The 20,057-nt window shown below is 34.1% G+C and overlaps 1 protein-coding gene across 1 annotated transcript in view; it reads right to left on the reverse strand.

Annotated features, from left to right (window-relative positions):
* The window catches only part of LOC150095959 (sentrin-specific protease 6-like), a 452,901-nt gene that overhangs the window by 387,300 nt on the left and 45,544 nt on the right, over positions 1-20,057 (reverse strand). Inside the window, exon 2 of the mRNA XM_090408975.1 lies at positions 10,684-10,827. The gene's annotated coding sequence lies outside the window, so the exon portion shown is untranslated. The remainder of the gene's footprint in view (positions 1-10,683; positions 10,828-20,057) is intronic.

Consider the following 20,057-nt stretch of genomic DNA (forward strand, 5'->3'; position numbering starts at 1 on the left):
TTTGTATGCTATTGACACTAGGCACAGTTCTTTGGAATCACACTAAACTTCATTCCAGCAAGTTCAAATTCGATAGTCTTTTCCTAGAAACATGTGAAACTGCAAAATCGTCTGAACCTGAATCAATATCCAAGTTTTGAGAAGTAATCACTATTAACTGTTCATTTTTTTTTAAATCTACACAACTTTTTAAAATTGTTCATTTGAACTCTAATAGTGTAATATCATGTATTTCATCTGCAACTGAGACATGTGCTTGAATTGTGATTAATCTTTTGAATGCAGTTAATGGTCTATCTCCCTGACAAAGTCCATGTAATTGAATGAAATATATTGGAGTATAAATAAAATTCTGTATAATTTTTGGCCTAATTTGTAAACCCTAAAGTTACTTTACAAGTATAATGAATATAAATTCATCCATACAAATGGCACATACCCAAAATAATGACACCACCACTTCACCAGTATCAGCAATCAGCAATTTAGCTGCTGATATAAAATAAAATTATTATTATATGACACCTCCAGAGAGTCAAAGGATTCATCACAGGAGGGCAATCTACTCTACTTCGCTAAATTCATCTCACCCTCCTCACTACTACCTAATTCTCCTACTATGAAATTATTACCACCAATGCCATCTACCATCCGTCATTACCAACAACAGTAATTTTTTTTTGTAAATTGCATGTGTTCTAAAGGCCAATTTGGTACATGGGATGAAAAACCTGAGTTTCTAGGAGAAAAAACCATGCTATCTCCATATGAGATCGGCTAACTCACCTTTAAGTGAAAAAGTCCATATATAACGATTCGCCTCGTCATGATGAGGATCAAACCCAGGTCTTTTCCATTCGAAGGGCACAATATTCTGTTCTTCCAATTGCACTAATTAATTTTAAAAAATTATATATATGCTCCATTGACTATCTCCTGAAATTTTATACTTGGTTTTAATCCTTTTCCCAAGGATGCAAAATAAAGTTTTGCATGTGAAATATATTCACATCTGAGGTACTTGTATATGGAGGCTAATGACTTCATATCACTTGCCTTAGTATGTATCCCATAATGCAAAGCACATTCCCTTTCAGGCATGTATAATGCAATGCATAATGGGAAGGGTCACCACCAAGACTGGTTTTGACCTTTATTGAGATCTCATCAGTGGGAGCCAGACCTGGGAGAGATACAAAGGTTGAAGTGATGCAGTAGCCCATATATCTCATACAAGTAGACAAAAGGTGCTTGACCTTAGATTTTTATTAATAAGGCAAGAGATATGAAGTCATTAGCCTCTATATACAAGTACCTCAGACATGAATATATTTCATGAGCAAAACTTTGTTTTGCTTCCATGGGAAAAGGATTAAACCAAGTATAAAATTTCTTGGTATCTTTAATGCACATTAAACCCAAGGTAAAAAACTTTCTATATCTTTCTCTCATCCAGAGATATTTTTATTAATAAGGTCAAGCACCTTTTGTCTACTTGTATATGAGATACATATGACTTCTTCATCACGTCAATCTTGGTATCTCTTTCGGGTCTGGCTCCCACTGATGAGACCTCAATGAAGGTTGAAACCGGTCTGAGTGGTGACCTATCCATTATGCATTGCATTATACATGTCCAAAAGGGGGGGGGGCTTTGCAATATGGGATACATACTAAGGAAAGTATATGAAGTCATTAGCCTCTATATACAAGTACCTAAGATGTGAATATATTTCATGCACAAAACTTTCTTTTGCTTCAATGGGAAAATGATTAAACCTATGTATAACATGAGTTGGTTTTTATCCCTTTTCCCCACAGAAAATATTTATACTTAAAAAATGAAAAGGAACCACATGATTCTTGTTGTACTTATGGTACAGCAAGAATCAACTGGTCATTTCACATATCCAAGTAAATCCAGCACTCTATACAACCACTATGAAGAGGCAGAGTGAATATCATTTATTAATGGATTTATTTATGGATAGACTGCTCTAGCAGAGATATTTACATCATGAAATGGAATTATCTGACACACATGTCAGTAATACAGCACATGCTTAGTGGGTGCAATTATTGAAAGTGCTTCTTTTAATGTGTATAGGCTCCTGATGATACTTTATGACTACAGGATTCTAAAAATAACTGATAACGATTTAAGTTATATGTAAACATCATCATATCCTACTTCAAAATTAATCTATAAAATGACAATAACCAAAGCCTACTAAAAATCTTTAATTCACTGCTTTTCTTTGTCAATGACATCAACAAAATGTTGGAACTTGACACATTTTAGCAGCATGAGCAGGTTAACCCCTTAACATACAAAGACGTCTGTGACACGTCTTTTGTTTATTGCACCAAAACTGATTTTGAATTTTGGTTTCACATATAAATACAACCGAATATAGACGCTAGACAATCTTGTGCATATTTCCTTTCAGCAAAGAAAAGTTGCCAACGGCGTGTATCGGCTATTTCGTTTGCACAAATTCATCATTATTTTTCAAATAATGATGAATTTGATCCAGCAAATCACCCTCGCCCAAAAAATTGGCAGAAAAATGACCGCTTTCTGATTTTTAATTGGTATGTTAAGGGGGTTAAGCATTCAGTAATCCACTTATGTTATTAGATGCTCTCATCTAATAACATAAGTGGATTACTGAATGCTTATTGAATTACTGAATTATATGATTACTGAATGCTTATGATTACTGAATTATAGAAACATGTGCAAGACACATGGTAATATGTTATAAAACATTAAAATATGTAAGGAAACTAGAATCTAATATCAACTTCTATATGTTGTGCTCACTGTAACATAAGCATCATTCAGGGAAAGTGGAAAAGATTGGTGACAACCTTCAAATTATGAAACATAAGAATAAGTCAAAGCATGAATATACTTCCTTGTGTCTCAATCACAGCTGAATGAACAGAATAAAGGACTATTAAAGTTCCAGGAAACCTAAGTATAGTTATGTAAATCATGGTTAAAAAAATTATATATATATCCAAAACTTTGATTAACATTTGGGTGATGATGGAGGGTTATGCAAGATTCAAGGTACAGGCAATCAAATTTAAATCTACTGTAGTGCACATCTTGGTTTGATTCCAATGAATTCTAGTGTCTATGATATGAGAAGCAAGGCCAGAACACAAATTCTAAAAATTTTATGTAGTCCTGGTGTTCTCTGATGTCAGCTGAACTTACTTAACTAAAGTAACTTTGTTATTTTGGTTAAGTAAGGATAGAAGAGGTGGCAATTTATCCTTAGTAGGGGATAGGGGAAAAAAAGATAACCTCCATGCTGAAAATGGTTATAGATTGTATCTGCAAAGTATTTATGCTATTTGTTTAGACATCTCTTTAAAGTAGGATAGGGAAAGCCTTTTATCAGATTGTAGTCTAATGGTAAAAAGATAACTCATTATTTTTTGAATGGTGGTTTCATTATACCCATTAGGGACACAAGTATAATTCTTATTTACTGAATTCTTCTAACAGAAGAGAATCCAGGGAACAAATTGTGCAAACTCTGTGAACAAGACTCTTAATAATACCTGTCTTTGGTGACAGGATGTCAGTAAAGGAAGGTTTCCTGTAAATGAAAAATTCAATATTTGTTTTAACATGTGAAACTTTACTTCACTCTCCTAACTTAAAAGGATCCAATGGTCTACATCTATCCCCTTCGTGGGAGATAAGCTGATTTAAAAAGTGCTAACTTTATTTTATTTAATTGCATAATTTTATTTTATTTTTATTTATTTTTAACAAGTTAAGAAATTTAATGACCTTTATAGTTATCTTAAATTTAGCTGCTTAGGTGGCACCTTTTGGAATTGTCAGTTATTATTTGTTTAGCTTTTTACATTCTTGTACTCAAGAACTTTGATACTTAGGCAAAAATTATACTAATAAAAAAAAATAATTTTTTTATTAGTATAAAAATATGACACAGCTGACTTACAGAAGTATACTTAATTGGAACTTGAATAGTGCTGAACAATGAAATAGGCCAATCCTGTTTCTTCTTTACTTGTATAATTTATTCTTCCATGAAATATCCAGTCTGTGCAGTTATCCTAGTGGCTGTGCGCTTCACAACCATATGACTGGGGAAGGAGTGTCCTAGGTTCGATTCCCGTTGGTGACGTGAGGAGCTGAAGGATCTTCCTCAGCCATAGCTAAGGTTTTTTCCCCCAGTTTATCCTGGAGGTTTTCACCCCGCAAAGCAAGCAAACCGGCCTTGAGAACTCAACACTACAGGACATAGGATACATTGGGGCACGTAGGGCTGACCACCTTATCCTGTGAACGGTTTGAGGTCCGATGATTAATAAACCCTCGACACCGCAAGGTAAAAGAGGATATAAAGAAGATGAGATGCGAAATATCCTGCATCGATGGTAAATTTAAATAAGTTAAAAAATTCTGCAAACTTTGCTACTTAGGACAGAGAGTAGATTCAGCTAAGATCAGAATCCAAGAATACCAAGACTACATAACACTTTTAGAATCAGAGGGTTCTGGCCTTAATTATCATACCACTGACACTAGAATTTATTGTAATCAGACCAAGAATTTGTACTACAGTAGATTTAAATTTGATTGTCTATTTCTTGAAACTTACAACTATCAGACTGCATGTCAAAGTTTTGGGAAGTAATTGCCATATATATTTATATATATTTTTTGTATATGTTAACAGCTGAATTACAGAAGTATACTTAATTCAGTGGAACTTGAATAGTGCTTTGTCCTGTTCACTGATGTGACTGAGGCACGAGGAGGGGGGGGCAGAAAGTTATGATAAACACCCAGAACAAAAATGATAATAAAGCAACTGATATAACCACAAAAACATACGAGGATATATAAGAACATAAGCTAACTTCATAACTCTGCTACTAGCATGCTCTTTCTTGTGATTATATCAATTGTTTTAATATCCATTTAAATGGATATTAAAATGTTTGAATGCTGCAACCAGTCTTTTGCATGCTCCCTGAATGATGAATTACAGTGAATGAAATACCTAGAAGTTAATATTAAATTCTTATTTCCCTTATGCATAAGAAGTAGGAGAGATGGACAAGATACTGCTAGAATTATATAAGGGGTTAGTTGATAAATTGCTGGAAATATCACTACCAAGCACGTCTTGAGAGGTAAGGTTGTAAGACATTTGAAGAACCACAAAAACCCTGGGAATGATGAGATTGCTAAAGAGATTGAAATATGGTGAGGTGATAAATGAACTGCACTGGTTATGTAACACTGCATGGGAAAAAAGGAAAGCACCAAAATAATAATGAACACGATTAATTCTAATAGCCATTCATAGCCATTGCAGTCCAAGCAAAATGGACTGCAAAGACAGAACTATTGCCTAAAACATGCAGGATCAGTAGACAGAAACACTGTGCACCAAATATTCATGTTAAGATTAATTTAAGATAATGGACAAGATCAATTCTAACACACACACACACACACACACATGCACAGAGAGAGAGACTCTGGACTGTAAAAAAGACAGAACTACTGATCTAACAAATCATGCAAGAAAAGTACCTATAATAGAAAAAATAAGAAATATTAACAGAAATAGCAAGTAAACCAATGGAAGAAAATCTAGATGAGCAAGCAGGATTCAGTAGAAACAGGAATATTATGCACCAAATATTAATGTTAAGATTAATTGTGGAGAAAGCTCTATGTAAAAATAAAAATGGCAGAATACCAATGATAATGCAGAGGCTACTGTGAGAAATTATGGAGTCAGGACAATGAGAGGCATGAGATAAGGAGACCCAATATCTCCAAGTATCTTTATCATGCATTTGGAAAGAATGGATGTCAAAGGAAAATATCAGGAGAATTTCAATTCGAGATATAAAAATCAATAATTTACTATTAGCAGATGACGAAAAAGAACTATTTCTAGTTAAGTAAAGAAAGAAAGAAAGAGATATGAATTAACAATGAACATCAAAAAACTAAAAACAATGATATTTGGAGAGAAGAGGATGAAAAGGCAAATAAAGGTCAAAGAACATTAGCTGAAAGAGGTTAGGAATTTCACGTACCTAGGGTGCAACATGACATAATTTAAACTGTAAAAAACTACTGTAAACATGCATATTTACAAGTGCTCTGTACGGTTGTGAAACATAGGTAATGGTCAAAGACTGTGTGAAATATTGACTTTTGAAAGAACAGGTTATAAAAAAGATTCTATGAACTGTATAAAAAAATAAAATAAGCATAGTGCAAAGAGAACCTAATACAAAAAATAATTAGATAGAAACTTGAGCACTTTGGACATAGCTGAAGGATGGATAATAGTAGAAAGATCAAAAGATTAATGTCTGATATTAATCTTTTGATCATGTATATGGACATGTATAAATAGAAGAGGATGGGAAAGATGAAAGTAGATAGATGATGCAAAGGAATAGTGTGGAAAGAGTCTGGAAAGGATCTGAGTCATCTGACAATGGACAGAGAGAAATGGTAAAGGATTGTGAAAAGAGCATTAGACATTAATGGCATTGGATCCTTGAGCACTAATGACGAATCTAGGTATCCTATTGCAGCCGAATGCAAAACAATTCCAAACTACTTCAGGCTGCCAGTAACAGTGTAGTAATCTCACAAAAGGCAATTAAAATTGCCCCAACTAAAAGAGAAAAAAAATTTTTTTTTTTTTTTTTTGGAAAAAAGCTACCATTAGGTTTTTCACATAATTTAATACTTCAACAAGAAGAAAATAATTAGACAATATCATTTCTTATTTAGTTACACACCTAAACCATAAACACAAATAGCCATAAACAGGATTCATGCAATCATAGTAATGTTTTTTTAGTACATAATGCAATTTTTACATGAAAATATCAGTTATGTTTACAGCAGTTTATAAGTACAGAAAGAATGATATAAATGGCTGTAATGTTTTTAGGATACAAAGTATAGAACACATACTATGCCACATCTTAAGTGAACAGATTGAAGGTGCACACACTTCTTTCTCTTTAATGCTGTGATTCTTCATAACAGCACACAGCATATAAGAATTCACATTTTTAAAGGATCACGTACCCAGTGATTTGCTCTAAAACATCTCTTCCCAAAAAAATGCTTAAAAGTTCATAAGTTTATGTAAATAAATGAGACAAAAGTCATCCTAGCTAAGGGATGGCACCACAAACTGCTTTCTAGATACAGGCTATCCATACTTGTTAAGTAGCTAGGCTATGATAACTGTAAAAGTGAATATCTCAAAAAATATAGGCATATAAAGAGATGGTAATAGGGGACATGGTGCAATTTAACAAAACTTTTTTGTGTGTTTTCATGATGTTAATGGAATGTGGCTTTGCTGAAAACTAATGGCATGTGTTACAAGTTACAAATCATAGGAAAAGTGTGATACATCTGTTAGATAAACATACTTTAACCGTGTTATAAATCCTTATTTTAATTTCCTGACATTTGGACCTTTGTATTAAAGTCATCATCTGGAGTATACACATATATATACAGAGACAAGTTAAATTACATTTCACATAGTATGCTGAAGAGACAATGATTTGATCAACGGTTACTCTACTGACCTGACCTCTAGTGAAAATAAAATAAAATTACAATAAATAAAATAAAATAAAAAATGTAACTACATCAAAGGTATATTCTATTTGAGACAACATCAGATCAACATTCTTTCATATAGATAGTTTTGTTGCAGTGAAAATGATGTCCTAATTTAACATGACAATTGTCATATTAGATTTATGATCCTGGATTACCTATGATTCTATTTCAAATTAACTCTTAGAGAGAAAAGTTATGTAGGTAGAATATGTGCCTTCCATATGTTTGGGATTTTTAGACCATCATTATTAAGATTAGGGCGACTGATAAGAATCTCACAGGCCTCCATAAATTTACGTTCATACCATGTTTTGGAGTGATATAAACAACAGGAATTGTGCATCCTGTTTCCCCTATATAGGGAAAATTACGGGTGCAATGAATACGGTATACCTCAGGGTGGGACAGTGGATCCTTTGATATGTTGAGTAAGTTCTTTAATTTTGCAGGAGATTTAAAGATGGCTTTAAGGTTGTATTTTTGTAGTATTCTGTTCATTTTGTCTGATATTCCTTTAATGTATGGAATGGTTACAGTTTTATTATAGTCTTGTTTATCTTTGTTTTTAAGTGGTCTTGTACAGAATTTTGTTGATAGTATTTTGGCTGTAACCATTTTTTAGGAAGGTATTGCTGATAACTTTTAATTCATCTTTAAGTGCTTGTTCATTGGAGCAAATCTTCAAAGCCCTGTTTTTTAAGTGTATTAATGACCCCTAGTTTTTGTGTATATATTGGCCAGTATGTGTCGGTTTCCGGTAAACAGTGAAGGAAAGACTGTCAGAAGGAAGACGTGACAAGTGCATCTAGAAACAGAAGTGTGTTCTATTTTTCAATCTCAATTGTGAATTGTATGCATCTGTGTTGTTTGTTTAGCTGGCTGAGGAAAGTGTCTAGTGTCTGGTGGCCATGGGGCCAGTTAGCGAAAACATTGTCAATGTATCTAAGCCAGACTTTGGGTTTTAAAGGAGAGGAATTCTAGAGCACGTTGCTCAAAATGTTCCATGTAAAAGTTAGCAATGGGGGGGGGGGTATAATGGTGAGCCCATGGCTGTGTCTTCTTTTTGTAGGTAGAAAGTGTTTTGCCACACAAAATAGCCAAAATGTAGTACATGCGCTTGTGTATCTTCGGTAGACCGTAAATTCTCGGGGAACGAGCATAGTGCACAATTAATTTTTTAACGGTAGCTTCGGGCCATGTGGTGATGGATTTAAGTAGCATCTCCGTTTTCTTTTTTATGCGATTGGTAGGGTCATAGTTAACTAGTTGATATGTGCTGTTGTCCGAGACTATTAGATTCATTTTTATCAAATAAGTAGTTTGATTTAGATTAACTGTGGCACTTCCTTTATCGGCTCTATTAATTACAATGTCCAGATTTGATTTTAGTGATTTTACTGCTGTCAGTTCCAATTTTGTTAGGTTGCTGGTTATTATTTTATATCATTTAAATTTAAAATGTTAGAGGTTTCCAAACATACTTTATCTGCTATGGTGGTAGGAATAAATCTTAACCTTCTTTCTACATGGTAAATAAAATCAAGTTTGTTAATTGTTCTGGGTGCCATGACAAAGTTTAAACCTTTGCTGAGCACTGCGAGCTCATCATTATTCAGGATGTGGCTCGATTGGTTGATTAAGTGACTGTTCGCTGAAGGCTGTTGGTGGCTCCTGTTGACCCTTGCTTCTGGTTGGCTGTTATCATCACTGGCTTGAAGAACTTACTCAACACATCCAAGGATCCACTCCCTCCACTGGCCCACCCTGGGGTATACTGTATTCATTGCACCTGTAATTTGCCCTGTATAGGGGAAACAGGACGCACAATTCCTATCAGAAAAAAGGAACATATATACAACACGTTAAATATAATAACTATAGTCGAACTGGTCTTTCTGATCATTCCCTGAACACTTTACATAGAATTGACTGGAAAAGCACCTGTTGTTTACATCATGCCAAAACATGGTATGAAAGTAAATTTAAGGAGGCCTGTGAGATTCTTATCAGTTGCCCTAATCTTAACAATAATGATGGTCTAAAAATCCCAAACATATGGAAGGCACATATTCTACTTACATAACTTTTCTCTTTAAGAGTTAATTTTAAATAGAACCATAGGTAATCCAGGATCCTAAATCTAATAACATCATTTTCACTGCAACAAAACTATCTATATGAAAGAATGTTTCTCTGATGTTTTCTGAAATAGAATATAGCTTTGATGTAGTTAACTTTTTAATTATATTTTATTTATTTATTGTAATTTTATTTTATTTTCACTAGAGGTCAGGCTTGTAGAATAACCATTCATCAAATCATTGTCTCTTCAGCATACTATGTGAAATGTAATTTAGCTTGTGTTTGTATATATATACGTGTATACTCCAGATAATGACCTTCATACGAAGGTCGAAACGTCGGGAAATTAATATAAGTATTTATAAGACGGTTGTAATGTCCATAACTTGTGTAAAATGAATTAGATAAAAATACAATAGGGCAGAAATTTTAAGATAGATGCATTTATCACTTTCTCGGGAGGGAAAAAGTTTTAGTACTTTAACCAGCTTAAATAAGAAATTTTTTTTTTATCTGCAAATTAATTCCAGTTAATTCTGAAACAAGAATTAACATTTACAAATGTAAATGTTAATTATACAAGTTCTATATGATTTTTTTTTAAATGGAAGAAGAGTGCCAAATATCATGTAAGAATGTATTTGAAAAAAAAAAATTTTTTTTTTTCATAAAAGTTTTGTCAGTATTCTCAAAAATGTACACCTTTTTTTTGTAATCAGAACTAAATATTATAACACTATATTCTGCTGCCTTATGCATGTTTCAAATTATGTTGTCTGAAAATTAGACTGGATATGCAGTGAAATTATATATATATATATTTTTAAGCTTCAAATCAGTATTTCATAGTTATATCTAAAGAAATTTTTTTTTTCGACATAAGTAAAAGCATCAAACTAGATACAAAAATCAGAACATCATACCAGACTGGGCTTTCTTGAAATTATTAAGTGTGACAGCTTTGTTTTCAGCAAGCCATCTGCTTCTTGGTCACAAAGATTTCCCAACCTTACCAGTGCCTTTTTAAGCTTCATTAATTTTAGATATTTCGGACAAAACTACATAAACTGGAAAATTAGAGAAAAATGTTTAAAAAAACATATCAACGAGCTCAAAATAATAAAAATATAATTTTTAAAGCTGATACTGTAAATTAACAAATATCCAAATCCTTGAGGATTTGGACACTAATGTCCACATTAAGATTTTACTGCATCTGTTCAATACTGTATAACATGAGAAGAAATATTTTTGGCAACTCTATCACTCCTTACCTACATTCACTTTTACCTTTGATTGTGAAAATGTCATTTTAACTCAGTCTGCCACACTTACATTTAATAAAAAAAAATAATAAAAAGGTATGAGTCATGGAAATTTTCTTCTTTAGTATGAACAAATACTGATTTCTTTTTAGTAAGAATGAAATATCGAAAGGGGAATGAGATATTTCCCCACATAATCTTTAAATAATTTTCATAGAAAAGTAATCAAAGAGTTGACTGAGAATGTGTGCATGTAACTCCCGATTTTATGAAATATCATGCCAAATCTGAATAGACCCTTCAAAAGTAAAAAAAAGCCAGTGAAAATCCTTAAAAAATATATTTTTGTAAAAGTTCGTGCTCACATCCAATTTCAATATGCCACTTTTCAACTTAAAAAGAATATTTATACAACGTGACCCTCACAAACTAGTAGTTACTTTTATTCTATAACTCAGTAGTATAGCAACAAGAACCGTTACCAATTAATAGCTTGAAAAACTGGAAAGCAATGCAACTTGGATGGCTGTCTTAGGAGAATCACTGTATGTGACTCAACTTGCTACCAACAGACCTTGACAGTAAGTCAATTCTCACCTGATGTCACTGTGAACTTTAAGTAGCAGATGAATTCATCTACCATTTGAAGTTACTGAAGACCACCCTTATTATTAAAATACTCTGGATTAGAGATAGTTGTTGCAAGTTTTTCCACTTGTTTATACTATAAATTAAAGATACCAAGAAATTATATTCTTAGTTTAATCCTTTATCCAAGTATATGCAAACAGGTTTGTGCCTGAACTATTTTCAGACTTCACATCACTTGCCTTAGTATCCCATAATACAAAGCTCATCTCCTTGTGGATATGTATATGTATAATGCTATGCATTGTGGGAAGGGTCACTAACCAGACTAGTTTTGACCTTTATTGATGTCTCATCAGTGGGAGCCAGACCCAGAGATGATACTAAAGTTGAAGTAATGCAGAAGTCATATTTTTGTATCCGAGTAACAAAAAGGTGTCTTCATATGAGTTGCCCCAGTCCTGAAAATAGTTCAGGCGCAAACCTTTTTGCATGCACTTGGATAAAGGATTAAACCAAGAATATAATTTTTTGATATCTTTAATTAATTGAAGATCATCATCCTGCTTACTCGAGGTCTCAAAGTAGCTTGAAGAAGTCCCTTGATTAATCTCAAGAACAGTGAGCATGGATTGCCTAATCCTCAGTCTAACTACAATAGTGATGTGTTATGGGTTGGGTGAGATCAGATTGAAAAAAACTGGAATTTTAAGATACAGGCTACCTGAGATTTACAATGTCGGTTTTCTTACAATGCTTATATCACTAACTATCTAAGTAAATTTTATGGGTATATGCAACGTCCACTGGTGATAATGCAGACGTGCTTTTTAACATCAATCCTACACACAAGTAGTAATAAATCCTACAACCTCCAGAACATTGTCACCATCATTTTGTTTTTCTACATTCATACCAAAGTTTTCCCATTACATTTGTGTAGATACTTTTATAAATAACTTTCCCATGTTAACTATATATCACATAAAGTAATGGATAATATCAAATGACAACAGGTGGAATGATCAGTCAGACAATTCATCCCAAAACTAGTGAATCGGTTGATGAATGCAGAATCACAATCCAAGGAAGACTACAATTAATATGGTTACAGACAGAGCTCCAGAAATACAACATAAATCTACTAGACACATAAAAGTTATAATAAAATGTTATGATAAAAAAAAAATAATACATTCTTTAATTCTCACTATAAAATTACACAATTATTCAGTAATATGCTTTCCTTTAATGGTGGTTTAAAATGTATGCAACCACGACACAGCTCACTACAACTGTTTTCTTCCATTTCTTGTTCATAATGAAGGTTGAATTCATATAAATTATCCATAAACAATAATTTAATAGGAAGGACAAATAATAAAAATTGTGAAAACAAGAAAGCAGATAGCACTTGCTGTGGAGCCAAACTCACTATTCATAATGCACTAGTCTGTGCAGTTAGCAGAGTGGCTATGCGCTTCGTAACCATATGCCTCAGAAAGGAGTGTCCTGGGTTCGATTCTCATTGCCAATGCAAGGATCTTTTTCAGACATTGCCAAGTTAGCCGGTCTTGGGCGTGGACGGCAGGGTTTTTCTCCCCAGTTTATTTGGGGTTTTTCCTCCTGCAAGCAGAACCGGCTCCGTGAACAGACAGAGATTACTTCCAGGAATACTTAAGTCCCAGCCATAGGCCTGATTCGTCAGCTATGCCAGTCCCAAGCCTGGAGAAAATTTGGGGGAAACTGAGATGGTGCCATACTTCCCCATAAAAGGGGTCTCACAGCCATTATATCATCATACACTACAAATAAAATAAATAAATAACAATGCACTCAGTCAAATGATCCAGTTTTTGCAAGATAATTGTATTTTTTAAAGAACAGTATTAAAAAAAATTATGTAAAATCATCAAGTAATTATTTATACAGTGAAATAGACTGGACAGTTATCAAGGAAATAATTAAAAGATCAGCAGACAAAGTGTCAGGATTTACAAAATTGAAGTGGAAGCCTCAGATTACAAATAAGATACTTAAGTTATAGAAGAACAAAATAAAGTAAGGAAAAAGAAAACTGTAGACAAAGAACAGTAATGAAGATGAAGGAACAAGATTATAGAAAACTACAAAAAAAAGTGAAAGGAGAAATGGATAGAAGAAACATGTAAAGAATCATCATCATAAAATTCCTGCCATGTACCATCAAGGGGTGTACAGGATATGATAGTACTACATGAAAAAAATTACATCATTACTAACTTCCTATCTACAATTTTCCTCCAAATCAGTCTGTTACTTGTCAAGACTCCAACATTATCAGATCTTACATTTCTATCGTCTAAGGCACTTTGTACCATATCAATCCACCTATATCTTGGTCTTCCTCTGGGTTGTTTTGCTGCCAACCTGGCAAAGAACACTTGTTTTGCTAATCTTTCTTCGCCCATTCTGTTTAAGTGACCATACCACCTGAGATTAGCTCTGCTAATGCATTCCTGGATGTTGACAATGTCAAGTTCTTTCCTGTGTCAAAGCTGTATAACTGAGAGGAGACCTCCACATAGCCTTTAAAGGAATGTGGAGAACCGACCAGGGCTTCTGACCTAATGTCCAATCCTCACCTTCTTGTGGTGCACCCTATTGGGTATCTACCTGGATACTGAATGAACGAGGATGGGCTGGCAATTTGGGATTTAGCCGACCAAATTGTATTCTTATTGGTTAAACCAAAATAAAAAAATAAAAAACATGTAAAGAAGTTGAATATAAATTATAAACAGGATCAGGATCTTACGAGGCATATTGAATAATTGCTGCACATATCAGTAATCCCAAAACAAAAAGTATAGAAAAATTACTTACCGGTAACAGCAGAGAGATGGGAAGAATATCTTGAAGACTCATTTAGCTGAGAAAATATGGACAGGAAAATTATTGAACCCAAACATGAAGTTGAAAAGTCTTGGACCAGACATATTGGATGAAGAAATTAGGAGCAATTAATGAATTACCAACTGGAAAAATTCAACTTTCCTTCATAGATTTAGAAAAGACATTTGATAATGTACAGTAGAACAAGCTTTTTCAAATAATGAAGGAAAGTTGAATAGACTGGAGAGACAGAAGACTAATTAAGAAATTGTATACCAGCTAGGATATGAAACGGATACAAGACAAAGCAACTGCAGAAATCAAGAAAGGTGTAAGAGGAGGTTGTACATTGTCACACTTAATTTTCAACTTGCATATAAAGACCACAATGAAATGAATAAAAGGAATGAATGGACTAACTGTAGGTAGAGTGCAGATACATATGATATGCTCTACTGATGATAAAGCTGTATTAGCTGAGAATCAATAGGATTTAAAACAGGCATTATTTATTATGGGTGACGAAGTTTTATTTGATTATGGACTTAATTGCAGCAAAAACTAAAATAATGGAGGCAAGTTTAAAGGAACAAAATAAGATAAGACAAAATAGTGAATAAAGATAAGAATATTGAACAATTAAAATATTAGGAACTATTCAAGAAGATGGTTGAAAATCTGAAGAAGCATTGCTATGGCAAAAGAAGTATTACAGAAAACAGATCATTTATTACAAGTAAGACAGAGACATATGGAAAAAGATTTATAAAAACATCTGTTTGGAGCATATCCATATATGGTTGTGAGACTTGGACTATAATAGCAGAAGACTGAAAACGAAATGAAGTATTTGAAATGTACTGTTGGAGAGTATTACTAGGAATAAATTTGAGAGAAAGAAAAATTATCGAAGAAGACAAATCATAGAAAGAAAGTTGAAATTCCCAGACACATGAAAACATAACCAATGGATTATAAATGTATTAGAAGGGAAGATATCAGGGAAAAGAAGAACAGGATTGAATATACATACTCAGAGGAGGCGCTTAGATTAATCATAAGAGGTTATAAACTACTAAAGAGAAAAGCTGGAAATAGGATGACTTGGAAGAGGGAACTCTCCACAGTGACAGAGACTGTTGCATAGAATGATGAATTATATTAAGTTAATTCATCTTGTGAACTATGGAAATAAGCTTAAGACAATACTATATTACAACTGTGCACCTACTTAAGGAATAAAAGTGTTTGAAGAATAAGATGTACTATAGTATACAATTAGATTGTGCCAATTTTAATTTTTGTGTTTATAATTTTACCAGTTCATTTCATTAGTGAAATTATATTGTGAGGTGAGTACAATTTCCCTCCCCCCTAAAATACTCTCTATTACAGTTCATGTTTACCTTTTCATTAATCTATCAATAATTTTTCTCTAAACTGTCAGTCTGGATGGCTGAGTGGTTAGTGTACCCACTCTCCAACCGATTTTAATCCTGTGGCAGGCATGGGTGTAATTGTCTTTAGGTGGGAGATAAATTTCATCATCCCATGAGAGACCACCACCTTGCTTATTGCAGGCCTAAAGTGGTTTGAAAAAGTTCCACGTTTGGTCTCTAGAGCAGAGTTTTCAAAAATACATAAAAATAAATAAATAAATTGATAAAAATGGGGGGAAAAAATCCTTAGTCCACCAACAGTACATTTGTACTGTTGGTAGGTTTACTAATAAACCTTTATGGGTGGGAACCACAAAAAAAAAGTTACTTGTCAGCATTCCAATATTGTTGTATCTAACATAAGGCACTTCCAAATCAATCCAACTAGTACTTGGGCTATCTATCTGTTTTGTTTCCTGCCATCTTGTTATCAAACACATGTTCTAATATTTTCCTTTGAGTTCCTTCCCGTCTTCATTTTTAATATGATTCTGCCACTGATGACAATGTTCAAGCCCCTAATTTTTCTCAGAATTTTTATATCTAGTCTCTAATCTTTGATCAAGTGCTTTATTTCTAACCCAATGCTCAGACCCATAATTTAAAACTGGTATGCACTGTCTTGTATACTGTTAGTTTGGTGATTTGGCTAATTTCTCTTATTCCATTTGTTATACAATACTTTTTTTTGACGTACACATCTCAATCATGTCTCCCCTTTTTCTTCTATCCACTAGGATCTGTAATTTGTATTCTCTCAATCTATCCTCATATTCCACATTCAAGAGACCAGAAACCAACTTTGTCAATTGTCTCTGAACCTTCTCTATCATCTCATCACATCCTTTTGAAAACCAGGAGACCAAATCTGTGCACAGTAATCTATGTGTCCGATCAAAGCCTTGTTGGAATCATAATATCTTTACTTGTACATGTCAGTGTTTTCTACATCGTTGTCATGATGGACTGTGCTGTCCTTATTAGCAAAACATTCTCAGAATTTCAGGTCCCTATCCACCATCACCGACAGATCTTTCATCTCAACTACTTCCTCTAAAATATCTCTGCCAAACTTATATTCTGTACCCATCTTTGCTTCCCAAATTTTATAACATCACACTTTGCTACACTGAACTGATATCTCCACACACACTCACCTATTTATCCCATCTATTCAAGTCCACAAGATCCATTCTATTCCACATTCAATTATCTGCAAATAACTGTACTTCACTAGTCAAGCCATTTCCAGTGTCATTTACATACAAATGAAACAACAATGGCTTTAAAACAGACTCTTGAGCCACACTACTAGTCACTTTCCTCTTGTGGGATATCGCTCCCAATACACAATCTGATAATACCTATCAGACAGCTGATCTCCAATCCAACACATTAATTTACCACCAAATCCCATCTGTTCCAATTTAATTACCAGCTTGTCATGTGGCAATCTATCAAAGGCCTTTTGCAAAATCTAAATATAATGTGTATGCATTCCACTTGTTGAATGCATGCCACCTCATTATAAGTAAGCAAGTAAATGACTAAAACACAATCTTCCTTTAGCAAACTCATACTGTCCATCAAAGAGAATTCTTCTGCTGTTAACCCAACTCTGAATCATAGTCCTCACTAGCATCTCTAACCACAATTCCAGACAAACAGATTGGCCTATAATTTGATGCATTAGTATTACCACCTGTTTATGAAGCAGAACAATTTTGTCATCTTCCACTCCTTTGAAACTTGGGCCAATTCAATCTAACACTCATATTAAGAAATTGAGCCTCTGTAGCTCGGTCAATATAAATGAAGCCCTTTGGTCGGAAAGACATGGGTTCAATTCCCATCCATGACGTGAGGAACCTTTATCTGGTCTCTTTAGACGCTTTTAGGTGAACTAGCTGGTCTCATACTGAAGTAGAGGGTTTCCCCCACCTAGAAACTGGTTTTTTTGTCCCCCAGAATGGGCAAACCTGCCCCATAAACACATATGGATCTACAGTCATAAAATACATACTTAATCTCTCATTAGGAGGGCTTAATCCATCCTAAGGGATGGGGGAGAAACCCATATGAAATAAATTAAATTAAAAAGGTAAGTTAAAGTTTGATAACTCCCTGGAACATTTCCTCAAGACACATGGCGACATACCATCAAGTCCTATCACTTTACTGACATCAAGTTTACTCAATGCCTTATATACCTCCTGATCACTCACCATCAGTGAGTTTTTCTCCTTTCCATTATTCTCAAGTTGCATATTGTTACATTCACAAGGATGAAATACTTTAATGAATTGCTCATTTAACACCACTACTATATCCTCCTCAGCGGTTATCATTCACTCATTATCAGTGACCAACATCATCCTCTCATAATCATTCTTCCTTCATTTATTTAAATTAAGGGGATATTAAATCCCACATTATTTCAAAGCCGAAACTCAAAGATCGGAATCAAAGCGCTTCATGCTGAATATAGTAAGCTATAAAAGTTTCTGCGGATTGTAGCATAAGCTAAAGCACGTAGTTCAACACTAGGGCAACTCGTTGCAAAGGTGGGTAAAGTTCTGATCACTATTCTTAGTATTACCCATAATGTAAAACACATCTCCTAGGAGATGTATGATGTTATACATTATGGTGGAAGGTCATTACCCAGCATGGTTTCAATCTTTATTGAAGTCTCATCCGTGAGTAGGTAGACCAGGTAATACTGACGCTAGGGCGAAAAGAACTTATGAACTTTGCTATATAGAAACTATAGCTGAATGCAGAAACCATATAAAGTTCGGCGATTCCAAGCGTCAGCAAATACCTGGATAGTGCAACACCTGACCCTTCAAGGGTCAGGTGCTGCACTATCTTCGGCTAAGAAATATATTCACTATATTTGGCTAAGAAACAATATGGGATATAATATCCCTTAACTTAAAAAAAATTCTTTCTTGTGGTTATATCAGTTACTTATAAAGTAGGTAATTATGACAAACTCAGGTGGTGGTTTGCATCTTCATCACGGAATGAGGAATTGGATGGGAAAGAAATCAACACTGCTTAGTCTATATTTGGGAACTATCTGACATGGGCTTTGGGATACACTTAGTGTATCCCAAAGGTTAAGAGAAATATGTCTGAAAAGATGAAGCATGCAATCTGGAAGAAAAAGGCATTGTGGAGGCAGCACAAGATGAGCAGTAATAATCAGTTACATGATGAATGAAGAGCAAGCAAGAAAGGTGACTCACTTAATAAGGATAGCAAAAGTGTAGTATGAGCAGCAGTTAACAAATGAGACTAAAAAAATCCTGTGGCCAGTAGAAGGAAGAATTACTTAAATAAAAGAGCCAATAGGCTTTACTTCGGCGATATAACATTATTTAAATTAAGGGGATATTAAATCCCACATTATTTCAAAGCCGAATAAGAAACTCAAAGATCGGAATCAAAGAGTTTCATGCCGAATATAGTAAACTATAAAAGTTCTGAATAAGAAACTCTGAGTTTCTTATTCGGCTAAGAAACAATATGGGATATAATATAATATCCCTTAACTTAAATAAGTTCATGTCGCCGAATTGAAGCCTTTGGCTCTTCATTATAACAATGAAAGAATATATCTTAAAGCCCTTTAACCACCCATGTTTCATCAAATTGTAATAATTTATTCTTTTTCTTTTAGGATATATAAGAAGACATGTCAGAGGATCTGAAGAAATTCGAAGACACAGGAGGTGCGAGTCAACAAGTTTTTTGTGCTGCAAGAAAATTCTGCAATTGAGATTCACCAAATTTTGTGCGAGACTTTAGGTGAACTGTGTCCCAGCATACCCAACCATTGCCAGATGGGTGGCCAAGTTTAAAACTGGACATCCTGAGACAACAGAAGTCCCCAGGTCAGGAAGTCCTTCCACAGCGATCACACCTGAAAACATTGATGCAGTGCATGGCATGAACCTTGGTGATAGACAAATACCAGCCAAAAACATTGCAAAGACTAGGAGTATCCAGGGAATGAATTGAAGTCATTATCCACCAACATCTGGACATGCAGAAGCTCTTGGTGAAGTGGGTCCCAAATTTGAATGGTGACCAAAAGAGAGAACATGTACTGTAATCTCAAGG

The sequence above is a fragment of the Typopeltis vanoorti genome, chromosome 19, assembly GCF_054136105.1.
Source record: "Typopeltis vanoorti isolate ZY-2024b chromosome 19, IOZ_Tvanoo_1.0, whole genome shotgun sequence".
NCBI classification, from domain to species: domain Eukaryota; kingdom Metazoa; phylum Arthropoda; class Arachnida; order Uropygi; family Thelyphonidae; genus Typopeltis; species Typopeltis vanoorti.